General features: G+C 40.5%; 2 long non-coding RNA genes across 4 annotated transcripts; both read left to right on the plus strand.

Moving 5' to 3' along the window:
- The first annotated feature begins 6,243 nt into the window (after nucleotides 1-6,243).
- On the plus strand, nucleotides 6,244-10,836 carry LOC116780425. 2 transcript variants are annotated; one of them, XR_004354468.1, is made up of 4 exons: nucleotides 6,244-7,861; nucleotides 8,605-8,663; nucleotides 9,210-9,270; nucleotides 10,657-10,836. It is a non-coding gene; the product is annotated as an uncharacterized LOC116780425 (long non-coding RNA). The 2 variants fall into 2 exon arrangements; XR_004354467.1 differs by lacking the exon at nucleotides 9,210-9,270.
- Nucleotides 10,837-12,128: 1,292 nt separating this feature from the next.
- LOC116780426 lies at nucleotides 12,129-15,257 on the plus strand. Of its 2 annotated transcripts, none has more exons than XR_004354470.1 (3): nucleotides 12,129-12,210; nucleotides 13,728-13,859; nucleotides 15,124-15,257. It is a non-coding gene; the product is annotated as an uncharacterized LOC116780426 (long non-coding RNA). The 2 variants fall into 2 exon arrangements; XR_004354469.1 differs by having other exon boundaries at nucleotides 13,774-13,859.
- The last annotated feature ends 455 nt before the right edge of the window (nucleotides 15,258-15,712 follow it).

The following is a 15,712-nucleotide window of genomic DNA, read 5'->3' on the forward strand; positions in this document are numbered from 1 at the left end:
ATGTAATCAGGCAGAGGGACAAAGACTGGATAAAAAATTTCTCAGCAACATTTATTTGACAGATTCATCCTCTGTGATCAAAGACCCCGTCTTGATCCTGTTAAATTTAATGGACATTTTACTAAAAACCTCAAAAGACTAGGAACAAGACCATTATATCATTATAGCTTTGGAAGAAATTAAATCCCTTCCCCTACTCTTTGGGTGGGAGGAAAAGGCATTTATTACGCTTCTTCCTTGGATAATGCCTGTTCTCAGAACTGGTAATCACCTGAGACAGGAGCTGGTGTAGCCTGTGTCAGAGGAGTGTGCTGTAGCAATTTCTCTCAGCATCATATAATTAGTCCTGAGTTTGGGAGATGGCTTCTACTAGGTAGAGCTAAGTTTACCTCCATGATTGCAGCTGTGCATTTTTAGTCCCTGCAACCACTGGTGCTGCAGAGCCTGGCTTTGAACTTCCACTACTTTTTATTCTTTCCTGGGAGATTTGATACAGGGAGGGGTGTTGAAATGATTTCTCTGTCTTCCCCCAAAATTTATATTTCTGGAGTGTGTCTCAAATGTACTTAGGGAAAAGGAATGAATTCAGCAGTATGACTGTGCTAGCAGAGCAAATGTTTTGCTGATGGTAGCTATTTTCCCTTTCATGTTAGCACTGAATTTGTTTTGGTATTCTTGAAATGCCTTTAAACTCTTCATTTCTTCTTTAGAGTGAGCTGAAATGGTCCCTTGTGTGAAAGTTAGCTTTGGGAAGACAGCGCTAAGCCTCTTACGAGAGCAAAGCTGTGCCTGTGTTTAGACTCATTCCATCACCCTCTGCGGCATTTGAGCTGATTTTTCTTTTTATGCCTATCACTTTCTCATTTCCTTTGGCTAGGATCCCTCTTTCTTTCTGCTGAAATGTTTGGAGGGCAGACAATTCCGTGGCTGCCTGCAGATGAAACCAGATCAGTCTTCGGCACTGAGTTGTGTAACAGCTGCCCACTGTCACTACAGAGACAATTTTGGGACAGTGTCATCAGCTTTGTCAATCCATATGTGCCAGGGACATTTTTGCTGGATAAAAGCTTAAGTGCACATTAACTGGATCAAATTCTTAAATGTACATCTGAGATATGAAGAGTCAAATGGAACACCCAACTTCCATCAACCAAACAAAATTCATTAGTGTAATTCATTAATATAAGCCAAAGGTTTAATGAATTCCAGCTATCCATAGGCACATGATCTCTAAAAGATCGTCCTGTGTTCACTTTAGTCAGTATATGAATATGTGTGAATGAGCAAGAAAAATTTTAGTATTCTCTTTGCAAATTTTAATATTTAAATTATTTTTTTTTAATAAAGCTTGTAATTGTCAGGTCTGTGTTTATCAAAAGCGTGTGACAAAAAAATCAGTATGAATACTATCAGAGTTTCAGTTTGACAAAGCAAGTGTAAAAAGACCTAGTGGAATCTGGTAAATATATATCCTAGCTTTCTAATAATAAAAATGTCCCACTCGCCTTAGATGTGGGACACTGTGTCCTGGAAGATGGCTTCTTGTTACCTTAGCAGCTGAGCCTCCTCCAGTGAGGGCATGACCTAAATTGCTCCTTGCAATTGCATTAATTTCTGAACAAGGTAACAAGATCCCAGGGTCGGTGGGTCAGCACCACACAAACTGCATCAGATCCCAGGTGGCTTCTGCTGGGACGTTCAGCATCAGCCTGCCTTGTCGGCACATGCCAGGCAGCTGATGGACTGGAGAACAATGCATGGAGCTCAGACAGCTCGGGATTTATGCGGGTTTGCATAGGTAGACAACTGAAACACCACGTGCTACAGGTGAGTTGACTGCAGAGACCCTGCTGCTGAAAGTCTCAGAACTGAGTTTGGGCATATTTCTCTTTGTCTAAACACAAGAGTATGGCCAGTTCAACTCACTTCACTTACCTGGTTTGTACTAATTAACTTAGCCACTAGCCTAATAGTGTCTTATCTTCATCCATTACCTTAATATTTCTTTAATTGACTCAATTTAAGTAAGAAATAAACCACATCTGGTGCAAAATTTGCTGAATGATTGAGATGTGGTGCTGCTCAGTACCTCTCAGTCTGACATTAACACTAGATCACTTCTCAATAGGCTTCTGAGTATCTGTAACATGACAGCTGCCTTCAGGATAGCCAGAAGAAGGAAAAAATTAATGCTTATTTCTTTTATTTTAAATAACCATCTCATATTGTAAACAAACTAGTAAACATACCTTAGCCAGGCATGCAGCATTTATAAATCAGTGTAAGCAGCTCTGTTGCTCTGGTAAAATCAATTGTTATATACTGATTTGCATTTTTCATTGATCAGACCTGACTGCATGAGATTAACCCCTTGAAATTATCTTTTATTTGAAAAGTGAGCTTGGCCTATTTCTTTGCAGCACGGAATAGCTTTTAATAGGAATGTGAACCCAGAATTCTGGGTCCTTTTAAAAAGTGGATTTCATTCTGGAAATCCACATAATAATTTTTTTCCAGGAATAACTTGGGCTTTTTTCAGGCTGGATAAATTCCAGCTCAAGTAATTACACTTTGCCTTCCTCAATTCCTCCAAAGGTCTAATGAATTCAGGCACTCTTAGCATAACATTATTACATACTGCTACTGTACATGGCTAAACAGCTGTTGTACTTCCCCCCAGTGACAAATACATTTCAGTGGTGCGTGAGCTGATTCCCTTACATCTCTCTGCTGGGGTGTGCCAGAATGATTCCAATGCTCACAGTCCTCCAAAAAAAAGCACACTGGTTACACGTACTTTTATCATGGTCTTGCTAGTCTTGCTCATCATTCTTTGTGTTACGGGCTAAATTCACTTCTTGATCTTGAACTGCCATAGGTGGGAAAGTCTCAGAGCAAAGGACAGCATGTTGCTGGAGGTGCCAGGTGCACTGGCAGGCTTTACTCACATGGCACATGTTCTGAATACCTGAAAGGGCAATCCCCACTGAGGTAATTAGTTACATCTGTGTTGCTTGACAGACCTGTGACACCTATGTTGGCTGCTGTCCATCTATAGTGAAAGAAAAGTTTAAAAATCTATAGCTACTGGAGATGGGAAGCCCATAGCTACAGTACTGCCTATTCTGCTTTTCCTTTTGAAAGCATTTTAGCCTCTGGTTTTTTGACTAGGTGTCAGCCCAATCATTGCAGCAGGAACATGCTGCTTCGATGCCACCAGTTCCCAGTTCTAATAATCTAGTGTGACTCCTGAGGTTTGCAAAATCAGCTGCAGCGCTTATGCCTGACCCCTGTTGTCAGACTGGAGCCAGATGTCCCATTAGAGTCTCACAGAATAGAGGACTTTCCAGGCCTTGTTCAGCTTCAGAAATCTTGCCCTTTTCTTAACCACGGGGATAGTGAGGATGTTTCAATGTCAGGGTTGAAAGCAACAGCCTCTTTCTTCTGTAGTTCAAGCAGCTGAAAAGCAATCTGATGCCCAAATGTGATGCCAGGCTACACCATCTACGTGGGGGGACCTGTGCACTGCTGAGGCAGCAGCTGACAGCAGGAGAGCTACAGAGAGAGTGAGTCTCAAGAAAATAAAGATGAACATGACAAGGATCAGAAGGGAAGGTTCTCTACCATGTGCTTTGCTGTTTGACCTTCAAGGATCCCTTTGGACATGCTGTAGGATTTCCAGTCATATGCGTTAACTCCCAGCATCTGCACCCAGGTCTGCCAGATACAGTGGGCACAATTTTTTTGTGGAGCTGCTGTGGGATGGGATTACCCACACTTCTGTATCTTCTGCACCTGTGGGGGATGGGATTACCCACACTTCTGTATCTTCTGCACCTGTGGATGCATTTATCTTTCAGCCCACAAGGGGCTCAGTTGATCTTCTTGCGTTGCTTGAGGGATAGGATTTCAGTTGGCAGCTTCTGGGTCAGGCTAGCTTTGGCATGTGGAGTAGCTCTGGGAAGGAGATGGTTTAGCTCTGAGTGTTCTGTGTCAGTCTGTCTCTGATGTCCATTAGGGTTTCACTGAGTGTTAATTTACAGCTTCCTTCCTGCATGGATGGCAGCTGCCATCCTACCAGACCCCTCTTTTGACTGTGACACTGACATCATCAGTCCATGACATGAAGAACCGGGAAAAGGCTGCAGCAGGGAGGTGGCATGTGCGTGGCCACCGGAGAGCCTGCCTTTCCTGCACGTGCTTCCAGAGTCAGCCAGCTCACATTTCAACTGAACTCGGTCTGGAGGTGGACATATTCAGCACACATCCTTCCTGGGGAAAGGCTGTCATCCCTGAGACACTGCTTCCTCCAAGCCCATTGACTTCCAAGACTTGGCATGGTGTGTAGAGAGTAAGTTAAAACATTAGAAAAAACGGTTTGATTTCACATGTGTTACTGGGCAAATTGACATTCTCCAGAGGAGAATGTAGATGAGAATTGGAATGGTAAAAAAATGGAAAAAACTCATGGGTTGAGATAAAGACAGTTCAATAGGGAAAGCAAAAGTCACACGCAAAGCAAAAAGGAGGAATTTGTTCACTGCTTCCCATGGGCAGGCAGGCGTTCAACCATCTCCAGAAGAGCAGAGCCTCATCACATGTGACTTGGGAAGACAAATATCATCACACCAAACTTTCTCCCCTTCCCTCTTCTTCCTCCAGTTCTATATGCTGAGCACACCAGCAATACAGTATGGGATATCCCTTGAGTCATTTGGGGTCAGATGTTCCAGCTGTGTCCCCTCCCAATTCCTTGTGCACCCCCAGCCTCCTTGCTGGTGGGGTGAGTGAGGAGCAGCAAAGGCATTGGCTCTGTGTAAGCGCTGCTCAGCAGTAACAGAAACATTCCCTGTGTTATCAACCCTGTGTTCAGCACAAATCCAAAACATAGCCCCATACTAGCTACTATGGAGAAAATGAACACTATCCCAGCCAAATCCAGCACAGAGGCCACACTCTTCTCCTCAGCTTTAGATGCCTGCATAAATATTGACAAAGTTTTGCACATAACCTGAAGCATTTTTAGAGGAGGTGCCTCATGTGATCTGGAGTGCTGTCCATCTCTGGTGCCTCCATACAGTGTCAATCTCATTCAAGACAGGCTTCACGGTTATACCTGCTGGCCTCCTTCCCCTACCAGCACCCATCCCAGCAGGGGTAGTAGTCGGGGTCTTTCTCTGCCAAGGAGAAGGGGAGTAAGGAGCTGATGCTGCACTACCCCAGTGCTTGGGGTTGATGCCAGGGGCTGGCCAGACAAAAGGTAGCTGGTGCCCAGACAAACAGCTGAAGGCTTGGTTTTGCATTACGGGCTGCTCAGACAGAGCTTTATTTGCTCTTTACCTTATGCCAAATAGGGAATCCCTGTGGGAAGTAGACACTCAAACTAATGTTTGCCCCTGGGCTGAGGATGTGGGGACATTAAATCGCCAGTTTCAGGACGACCTTGTGCCTCTGTGTAATAGTCACAGAGACCAGTGGAGATGCGGCTCCCCTCCTCCTCTTCCTCAGCTTTCCTACTCTGTTGTCTCAGTTTCTTCATCACCCTCTCCTCTTCTCTTTTCTCCTTAGTCTGCACAGATCCATATGGCTTTAACAGAATATCATTAACCTGCAGCACTACAGAAGGCTGGTGCTTTCTTAAAAACCTGCCACTTTCTATTTTTACCCTCTCTGAAGCACAGGCACCTCAGACCAAGCTGAGGGGGTTGACCTGCTGCTGTGAACTGATCTTGACTGCTCTATCCCTGCACAAGTCTTATCCTGCTGGTGCTTCAGAGATGCCTTGGGTTCCAGGTTGTATCTTTTCAAACTGTGGCCCCTTAAGAAATTTGTACAACACCCTGCCTAAAATGGGTAGGAGGAAACTTGCCTTTTCAGATATGCATATGCAAATGAGGATGCTGTGAAATTTGAATAAGAGTATGTGGTTTTGCTCTGTTTCTATATTTCAAATTCCCTTCTTGCCCCATCCTCATTTATTTTTTCTCCTGGTTTCACAAATGTTGTGAGAAATGAGCTAATTTGCCTTTACGATGCAACGTGGTACAACGCAGGTGTACTTGTACACCCCCCCCCAGCTCACTGTAAGTTCGTGTTGCTCACATGGCTTTTTAAGCAAGTGTCTGATAATAGTTTGTATCATTTAAAAAAAAGAAAAAGACTCTCCTTTTTTTGTTTCCCTCAATCTAAGTTATATTTTCCTCATTTAATGGCTGGATAAGCAAATATTCACTGCTTTCTATTCAATGATAATGATATATTTTCATGTAGTACTATGGTGTATAAGTTGGGATGAAGGGAGTGTAGATTGTTTTCTCTTGCAGGCTGATTGCAAACCTTCTCAATATTTACCAGTCATTGTACTGGCAGCCAGTTTAATCGCATATTCATGGTAAGGGAAAGCATATTGGGCTTCAAAGATACTTACAAATTGCCTTTTTGTGAATGTCAAGTTATTTTGCCTCAGAATTAAAAAAAAAAGTCTTAACCCTATGAGATCGAGCTGGACACCCAACTTTCCAAACTCCAGGAATGCTAATATTAAAATTTGAAATTAAATGAAAACCAAATCTTTAAACCTTATGAAATCATCAAGTTTCATCTTGAAAGCTATCTCAAATGTCTAAAGTTCAAAACTTGTAGATTGTACTGGTGTGACTGAAAAACTTTTTTTTTGCAGCAGCAGATTTTTGCTTCAATGTTCAAACTCTGGAGCAGAGGAACATAAGGCATAGTACCAGATTTGGGCATTTTATATATCCTCTAGTGAAAATTGCTTATATAACTTGAACACGCAGTTCATGCCTTGCAGTATCATCCTGACTCTGAGGATTCACCATGGCTGCTGGCTCCCAAAACCAGGCTGTTCCATATTGGCTGTTTAAATGTCTAAAGTATATTTATTAAAAAAACCCAAACAAACAAACTACATGGGCAGGTGGTTGCTTACCTGGAAATAACTCTGTGTTTACAGAGTTATTATTTACAGGTTTGAGGGACCTTATAATTTACTACAATTTATTTCTTTCATGAGCTGGTAGGTACAAAAAAGGCTTCTTCTTCTTTTTCCAGCTGCAATATAATGAAGTGGCACACATCAAAATCTGCATTTCCACTGCATACAAGGAGCAAGCTTTGCTGTACACAGGGTTCAGCTGTCATGGAAGAAAGACAGGATTGAAGTGACCACACACCATTTTTTTATTCTCTCCCTCAGTCTCTGCCAGATCTGGTGCATTCTCTTTATAAGAAACTGCTATTACAGTAGGGTGTCACTTCAATCCCTGTTCACAGGTGTTACTTCACAGTTTTTGGTTGTTTTTTTTCACCATGAGATAATTAAAACATAAGAACAGATAATTTTGGGATGGTTAAGTAAAGCCTTTGAGCTCTTTGTACTTCTGTACAAATTTCCAGGTAAATTTTTCAGTGCAGAAATCTGTTCTTGCCCAGGGGTCATACTCCAGTTCCTGCAGTCTCTGGGTCAGAGTGCTTTTTCTGACTTCATCCCACCAAGGAAAGCATGAGTTGTCTCAGTAGTGTTCATGCCTGCCATGAATCTCTTATTCCAAGGTCCCATGTTTCTACACTTAGGGCTGTGAGCTCTGAATATATTGCAATGAAGGACCTGAAGCTGCCTAGGATCACAAAGTCATGCCTTGCAAGCTTTGAAATGCCTCCCAAAGGGTACTACAAGGATCCTTGTAAGTACTGTCCTACTACTGTCCCTCTTTGAGCAGGATGGAGTCATCTCTGGTTTTATTACTCTCCTTTTGAGGAAATAGGTACAGTCATTGTGTGGAAAGACTGGAAGCTGGGATCTTATGATCTAAAAGGACAATCTGCATGAAATTCTTGAAAGGTGAAAAGTTCTGTATGCGTGATTTTACCTATTAGTGAGTGTGGAGGGTTTTCACTGCTGTCCTTGCCTGTCTTTGAAAGCATGTGATTTAATTTCTTCCTGTTATCGAGATTGTTGCTCTTGCTTTTTCCTCCTTACCTTTCTCCTTTTGCACATGGCTGCTGCTTCTGATGCAGCTTGTATCTGCTTTATACAACCCTTGCTGTCTTACTGTTCAAAACTGCCTTCAGTCTTGATAAGAGTACAACAAAAAGCAAAGCACATCATGGCCACAGACCAATATTGGCTCATGGAGCATCTTTGAAGTAACAACCTTGGTTTCTCACTTTGCTTAACAGCTTCTGTTTCAGACCCATTTGACCCAGTTTTCACAGAGCTTGAGAACTCATCGCCCACTTTACTTGGTGTCTGCTATACAGTTCACTCTGTTTAGTGATTTTCAATTGACCTTTCCAGTTTATCTTGCTTCTTTGTCACCAGCCAACCAAAGGGCAGGCACTGAATATGTTTAAGGCAGCAGGTTGCTAATGTGGGCACTGTTTGGCCAGTGGATGTGCATCCCTGCAGCAGTGTGAGGAATGACAGAAGGATGTACAGCTTGCTGGTAGAAGGCAGCTGATTTCAGAGCTTAAAGGCTTTGCATATTAGAGCCTGTGCCAAGGAATATTAAATATTATTTCATGTTCAGAAATAAAACTCTGCAGATGATACTGAATGGTATTTCTCTGTATCTTTCTTTCCAGTTTTTCCCAAAGAACTCCTCGAGGCCAGCGTGTAATTTTGGAAAGATTCAGTCCCTTCTGTAAATGACTGCATACTGTACCTATCTTGTCTTTTCAATTATGATGCTGGTTTAGACTGTATATGTTCTTTCATGTCCTGGAGACTGACCCTGTGTGATTTTGCTTAGAGAATAATAATTAATTTTATTTTAAAACAAATCTAATTTTATTCTTTTACCCTTAGAACATGATTATTTTTGAAAGTAGAATAGCTCACTGGATTCTAAGAACTGGGTGGCTTAAAGGGGCAGTTATGGAAGCTAATACTTTACTTTCCAAGTTGCTGACTCAATTCCCATTCACACAGTAGTGAGCAATGTTGCCATCTGACAACTGCCTGCAGCTCACATCAAAATGAGATGGTGATTTAAGGCCAGTCTTTGGGGCTGAAGGGAAACTGAAGGAAAGAAAAAAAACCCAGAAAGACCCTCTAATCTCTACTGCAAGTTGGGACCCTGTGAGCACCCTTGGCTAAGTACCAAGAACTGAGATGAGAGATGCACACATGGCATTCTGCTTGGAAAAATTCCTTATCTCAGTGAGTAAACTCAGCCCATCCTTCACAGGTCACGGTGTGACTCAGGCTTCAAGATGCTTTGCAGCAGCAATGGCCCGACTAGCCAAATGGTAATCTTAAAATGTGGTGGTTGCTGGGTGCTTTCAATTACACGAGAGTGTGTAATGGGTCAATTTTCTTTTAGAAAAAACCTCATGTTTAAAGAAGTCTGTAATTTCTGCAAAAACCCATGTAAATACTTTGGTATTCCTGAAAATCTCTACGTCTTCCAAGTGTAACACACTTCAAGACTTTTCAGGAATGAGGAAACAAAATTTGACCTCTTAGATGAATCAGCTTCCGTGTTTGCAGTGGCACTACAAGACTGGGGATACAGTGCCATTAAAAGACTGTATGTGTTACCTCCAGAGCTTGCCTGTAATGAGAATATTGCTGATTTCATATCTTGATTTCAAGTTACTTATAAGCTGCATAGGTCTGCTAGGAGATTAAAATATTGGAATGAATGGAATGGGCAACACAAGGAAAATATTCAGCAATCCCTGACTTTCATAAAACAGAGACTTATCTGCAAAAATATCTTTTCAATCAGTTGTAATTACGGCTGTCCACTGATAACCTCAGGGCCAGGATGAGACATTAGACTAAGGCCATCAGGTGTGCTGGATTTTACAAGTTGGTTGATTTAATGAGTTACTTCAATAGGTATTATAATTGATGTGAATTAATTTCTTCACTGTGTGACCAGATCTCCTTGTTAGAAGTCATGTTCCCTGGTCTGGCAGACAGTGCAGCCTGGAAGATCAGCTCAACACACAAGGCTAAGCCATGGGAAAGCATCTTTTCTTAAGCAGAGATGTAGTTCTACCTGCTGCTTAAATACTACGCTATTAATTCTCTAATTCACAAGGATGTTAGGGGATGCTGTCCAGTGTTCAGGACAAACAAAATCAAAGTTTGTTACAGTATTGATCTTCTCTGAGTGAAAAAACAGAGCAGAAAACCCTACCTCACTTGAAGCTTGCCCATCTCCTCACTCTTGTGTCCTCCCACATTTTATTTAGAGATACACGATTCACATGCCAGCTGTCCCTTATGAATGGTTAGTGGCAAATGCAGTTCACCTCCAGATAGACACTCCTTCTTTTGCTAGCTCTATCCTGACACAGGAAAAGCCAAACATGGCACTTCTGGAGGATTTGAGAGTGGAGGGATCCAGAGTCAGTGTTGGAAAAGAGGGGTGTGAGATGAAACTAAAAAGCTAACAACATGTCTTTTTTTGTTCAATTTTCAACTGTTCTACTGTAGCATCAGCAGACCCTGATGAAAGGGTGAAAAAAGCTAGGGTGTTGATTTTTCCAGTGTCAGTTGAGACTCTGTTCAGGAAATAGAAAGTATTTTATAAAATATGCCTTTGTAGGTGCTGGAAAATATTGGGCTTTGTTACTGGTAAAAAATACCTTCTTGATTCTTTGTTACCCTTGTTCTCATTATAGAGTAAATGGGAGTTTTTCTTCGAACAGTGGAGCTCACCTGATAATTTTGAAGCATTTGGACAGTTTTGTTGCAAGTTGCTATTTTCAAGCTCAGTAGGAGGATATAAAATACATGACTGATACATAACTCTTAGCGTGAGGCACCAGAAACAAGTCAAGAAGGCAAAATGGAGAGCTAACTTACTGGTTATACTTCATATGCCAACAAAATGGAGAGCTAACTTACTGGTTATACTTCATATGCCAAATGTTCTTCTCAAAGCCGGAAGGCATTAGACATGAACAATAAGAATTGTCTGTATTCTCACACTGCACAGGTTAAATTCCATTGTTCTCTTCCTCTTCACACATTCAGTTTAACAACAGCCATGGTTTAAAGTTAATTAGATTAGTTTCATGTATTTTGAAAGCCATGGAAAGATGAAGAGCAGCAAACAGATAAGATGCTCAGGAGAACCTCACTTTCTATTTCTGGCTTTGAGGTTGCATCATCCCTTTCCACCTCTCTGCCACACGTTCCTTATGAAAAATCCATTAGTTCAGATTGCTTTTTTGAGAAAAGCTTTTGTTTCAGAAGACAAAACCTCTCACTGAACCTGTGCAAGAAGTCCATGATCCTTGCCTGCTACAAACAGCTTTTATACATTCAAGGCTGGGCAATTTCACGGAGAAAAAGTACAGATGATGTCCAAACTCAGGCAGAGGATACACATATTTTCCCACCAGTGCTGAAACTGAAATCACTGACAGATTTTAGAGTTAGTGTTGGTCTGGTGTAGCAAAAAAACCCTTACAGGTCTTAACCTCGAATGTCTGCACTCTCATGCTGGCATAAATGCAGTGATGATTTACGCTTGATTCACATTTTTAAAGCACTCAAAAGAAATTTGAGAAGAAAGCATTGAGCAGTAATTCATTGTGCCCATGGATGAAAATCAAGACACCAGAATATTCAGTAAAAATTAGTTGGCCTGGGATGTGGTGGGAAACCTAGTTCGCCAGTTTAAGACAGATATCTAACTCTTGGATGGCTTATAAGACGTGATGTCTGTCTTGGTTCTCACATGTTGACCTAATCAGTTCCATACCAAAGTAATTCAACTTATTCACGCAGGCATGAGAGGAGAATGAGGTCTTTAAATAGTTAAAGATTTGTAAACATCGAGTATAAAATAGGTGTTATCTCCTGGTTTTCAGTTGTTAGTTCTTTCTGCTACCTGAATGCCTCATTCAAGGCTTTTAGTAGTATTAAAATACAACTTCTACACTATAGAGTAAGAGTTTGTTGCCTCTGTCTGCCTTACATGTGCTTCAAAACTTTTGTTTTACTATTTTCAAAGGATGATTTTTAGCGAAAACCTGACTTCGGTTTGAGTTTTTAAATTTAAATTTGTCATAAAATGTACTTAAACTTATTATAAATGCAGCAAAGTAAGAAGCAGGTTTTTTTCTTTTTTTTTTTTTCCAAGATCTTGGCTTTGTGTCTGCTGAGCTAATGGTGTCAGGAAAGCGAGTCAAACCTTAGCTGGTGAAGACGGACTTGTTTTCTCAGGGGTAAGTGGTTTCAAAAGTCTCTATTGGCGCACTTTGTTCCCTGGTAGGAGTGGGGAGCCACGCCTGATTTAATTTTGGCAGTTCTCTACATTCACATGCATACCAGCAGTCTTACTCTATTTTTCATTTGGTCCTTTCACACAACATAGTGGGAAAAGAAGCATTTCTTTTAGTGAAAAATGTGATTGTGAACACATGAATTAGCAGCAGCCTGCAAGCACAACTTGCAGTCTTCTAGAGCTCACTTCTGTGTAGCAACTGACATTGTCCATTTAATTCAGCACTGACTTTATACAGGTTTCTAAAGCATCACTTACAGTTTTGTTATCTGACTTCAATAGCAAAAAAAAACATAGGTGACCTATGCTTAACTCAAAAGAAGTAATAAAAGAGCATATGCTTATTAAGCAATAATATAGGAATCTTAATAAGCTATTTCTATAACTGCTTCTCAAACTAGAAGCATGCATTCTTCAAATGAGCACTGGGTACTCTTTTCCCAAAAGCCATTTAGTATTGTGGCTGAGAAAAACAAATTGGTCAACAGTGGATTGCAGTATGAGTAATGTTTTGAGATGAAGTTATGTTTCTTTCCTCCTCCTGGGTAAAGGCTTCCTAATCTGAATTTGTCCAAATTAAAATTGGCAGTGCAATAAATGTACTGATTCACAGACTAACTGTGGGTGAATCTTGCACAGAAACCAGGAGTTTATACCAGTCTACTGAGATTTGTCTTAAAAAAATATGATTTTCTGAGCTTTTACTATTTCAAAAAAATTGGAAAAATACCTTTATTATTAATTCAAATGTAAAATAATTGATCTGAGATACAACTACTTTATAAAGCATATTAAATGATGTATTTTTACATAGACTTTACCTAATACATATCAATATACTACCTTATGTCTGGAAGAGAATGAAATAGTTGTTTCTGAATTCTCAAGTCTGGGCTTCATTCTGTTGTAAAACCTTTCTTTTTATCCAAAGCCAAAATTCCTTGTGCAGTTGTTTTTTGTTAATGTTGTTGTTGTTTGGTTTTGTGTTGTGTTTTGGTTTTTTTTCCTGCTGGAAGTCAAAATTAATGGACCATTCAGAAAGAAACAATCTCTGTAAGGAAAGATGCAAATCAATCATCTGCATGTAGCTGATGTCCCCGCATGATCACTTGTTCTCAGTAGAATACAGGGCATGGAAATATACCCCTATTTGCTGACCTGCTTATTCTTGAGGAGGACAGCTTGTTAATGCCTGTCTGGTGGAGCTGCCTTCCTTCTTATCCTACTCTCAAACCAGGATTGTCCGCTGTCCATCTTACTCAGATTTTTAAATATCAGACTCATTGTCTTTCCGTGTGGGGCAGTGTGCACTGTGACACCATAGGTTCTATCTTCTGTTAATTTCTGCATTCCTCCACTGTCACCCATTTACAGCCTACTGTTCCCATCACAGTTGTGGCTGTCTCAGTACAGTTTCAGAAGGCTTTAATAAAAATTATATGTTAGCTTTTTTTTAAGTCTCTTTAAAACCCTATCTGGCTTGGAAGATGCTCTGTTATCATAGGAGGACTGTGGTTGGTTGCTAGCTCTCAGAACGCTTGTGAGCACAGAAAACTTTCTTACCAGCTCATCTCTTCAGCTCCTGCTCAGGTAAACAGGCATGAATGTATTTCCCTTCGTTTGTTCATTTTGCAGCAGTTCTACATAAGACTGTAAATTCTAAGGGATGTGTGCTGTCTTTTACACTCTCTCAAAAATTTGGTTATGTGCTATATTTACACTAAAAGCAGTGTAAATATACTCTGTTATTTCCTCTAACAATAGTTCTGACAGAATCCCTGAAGCCGTTACCTGTGATGTGCTTTGGATCAAGCCTAATGAACTGCAGTTATCTGAGGGGGAGCTTATTGTTGACACCTTTGTCACCAGACCAAATCCCTTGGTTCTTTACAACAACCCTCCTGGATGCAGTAAATAAGATCTGTGGGCAGTGGCTGGATGATGCACTGCCTGAAGTCAGGTATAATAGTTTAATTGACTACCTTCTGAATTGGTATATTTTGAATAGGTTAATCCTAATAATCTATCAGCACAGAAATGGAAATAAGGACTGAAATGTTAACATTGCCTAGTTTAGTTCTGTTGAGGTGAAATACCCAAACAACTTCCCTCTGTGGAGAAGGGAGCTCAGCATTACCAAGGCAAGGGTTGTTGATTTGAGGTAATGGACTTTCTTCTTTTAATCAGTGATGAGATGCTAAAAAGAACAAATATAATCAGCTGCAAATTTCACACAAAATGTAGTCCACAAACCTTTGGAATACAAATAGTGTAAAAATCCAGTTGGAAGCAGGCTAGGTCCAAGAAGAACAGCGCCCAATTTTGTGTGCTGTATTGTACCTTAGAGTATGAGCCCTTCTTGGAGAGATACAGTAGTTGAGTAAATCTCATCCCTTGTGCTGACAAGTCTCATTCTGCAAACAGGGTATGATATGTGAATTTAAGATTTAGTATGCATCACACAGTGATACATAAATACTGATTAATAAATCGCAGCCCTGCAAGGATTTTAGTCTGGAGCATGTTTGTAGCTAAGATTTAATTAGTTGGCTTTACATCCTGAATATGGAAGTTCAGCACACACTTTTGTATGTGAATAGTCCCCCTGAAATCAAGGGAAACAACTATCAAGGTCATAGCAAGCTTCTTGTCTGCCACCAATGTGAAGCCTGCTGCAGATGTTTACACAGAGTATGATTTTTAAAATTGCATGCATTTATTTACTCTGATAGAATTATTTGCCCCAAGTCAAGTGAGTAATTTGTGTGGATCTAAGATTTAATCTCCTAAGGAAAGTCTCCTTTTTAATTCTTATCCTTTATCCTGTGCTCCAAATTTCTCCTTCTTCAATTAGGTACTTCTACATGCTGCAAAATATATTGAGCACCCATAGTTACATCTGAAAAATGTCAACAGAGAACACAAAATGCGTTTTCCTGTGTTTGAGAGCCTTTTTAGTAATTTGGAGTGGCAGCAGGATGGCTGCAGCTGATGTAAAAGGAAAAGGTATGGTTATTAAGCCGCAAGTAAATTATCTCAATAGTTCATATTTAATCTTTTTTTCTGTTTGGGTTCTAACACTGGCACTGAGCTCTTGGTTCATGATAAAAAACCAATATATATTTAGTCTTAATTACAGTTCATCACTTCGCTCTTTTAGTAATTTTGATTATTTTGGTACTTGATTCAGCACAAGAATAGAATCAAAGTATCATTTGGAATGGAGGACTAGGAAAATAACTCCACCAAAAAAGAGTTTGTTGAGTAAAAATGTGTGGTCTTATTGCCTGTAATCAGTAACACTAGAAGTGTGAAGGAAGTAAATGCTGTCCCTATCTGCTGGCAATGTTGTGCTCTTAGCTGCTGCTATCATTTCAAAATAATCCTTATCTGAGTGGAAGAAAATTCCTTCTCCTTTTCCTCAGAGTGACTGTTGTCGTTCT

This window comes from Chiroxiphia lanceolata, chromosome Z (assembly GCF_009829145.1).
Source record: "Chiroxiphia lanceolata isolate bChiLan1 chromosome Z, bChiLan1.pri, whole genome shotgun sequence".
NCBI classification, from domain to species: domain Eukaryota; kingdom Metazoa; phylum Chordata; class Aves; order Passeriformes; family Pipridae; genus Chiroxiphia; species Chiroxiphia lanceolata.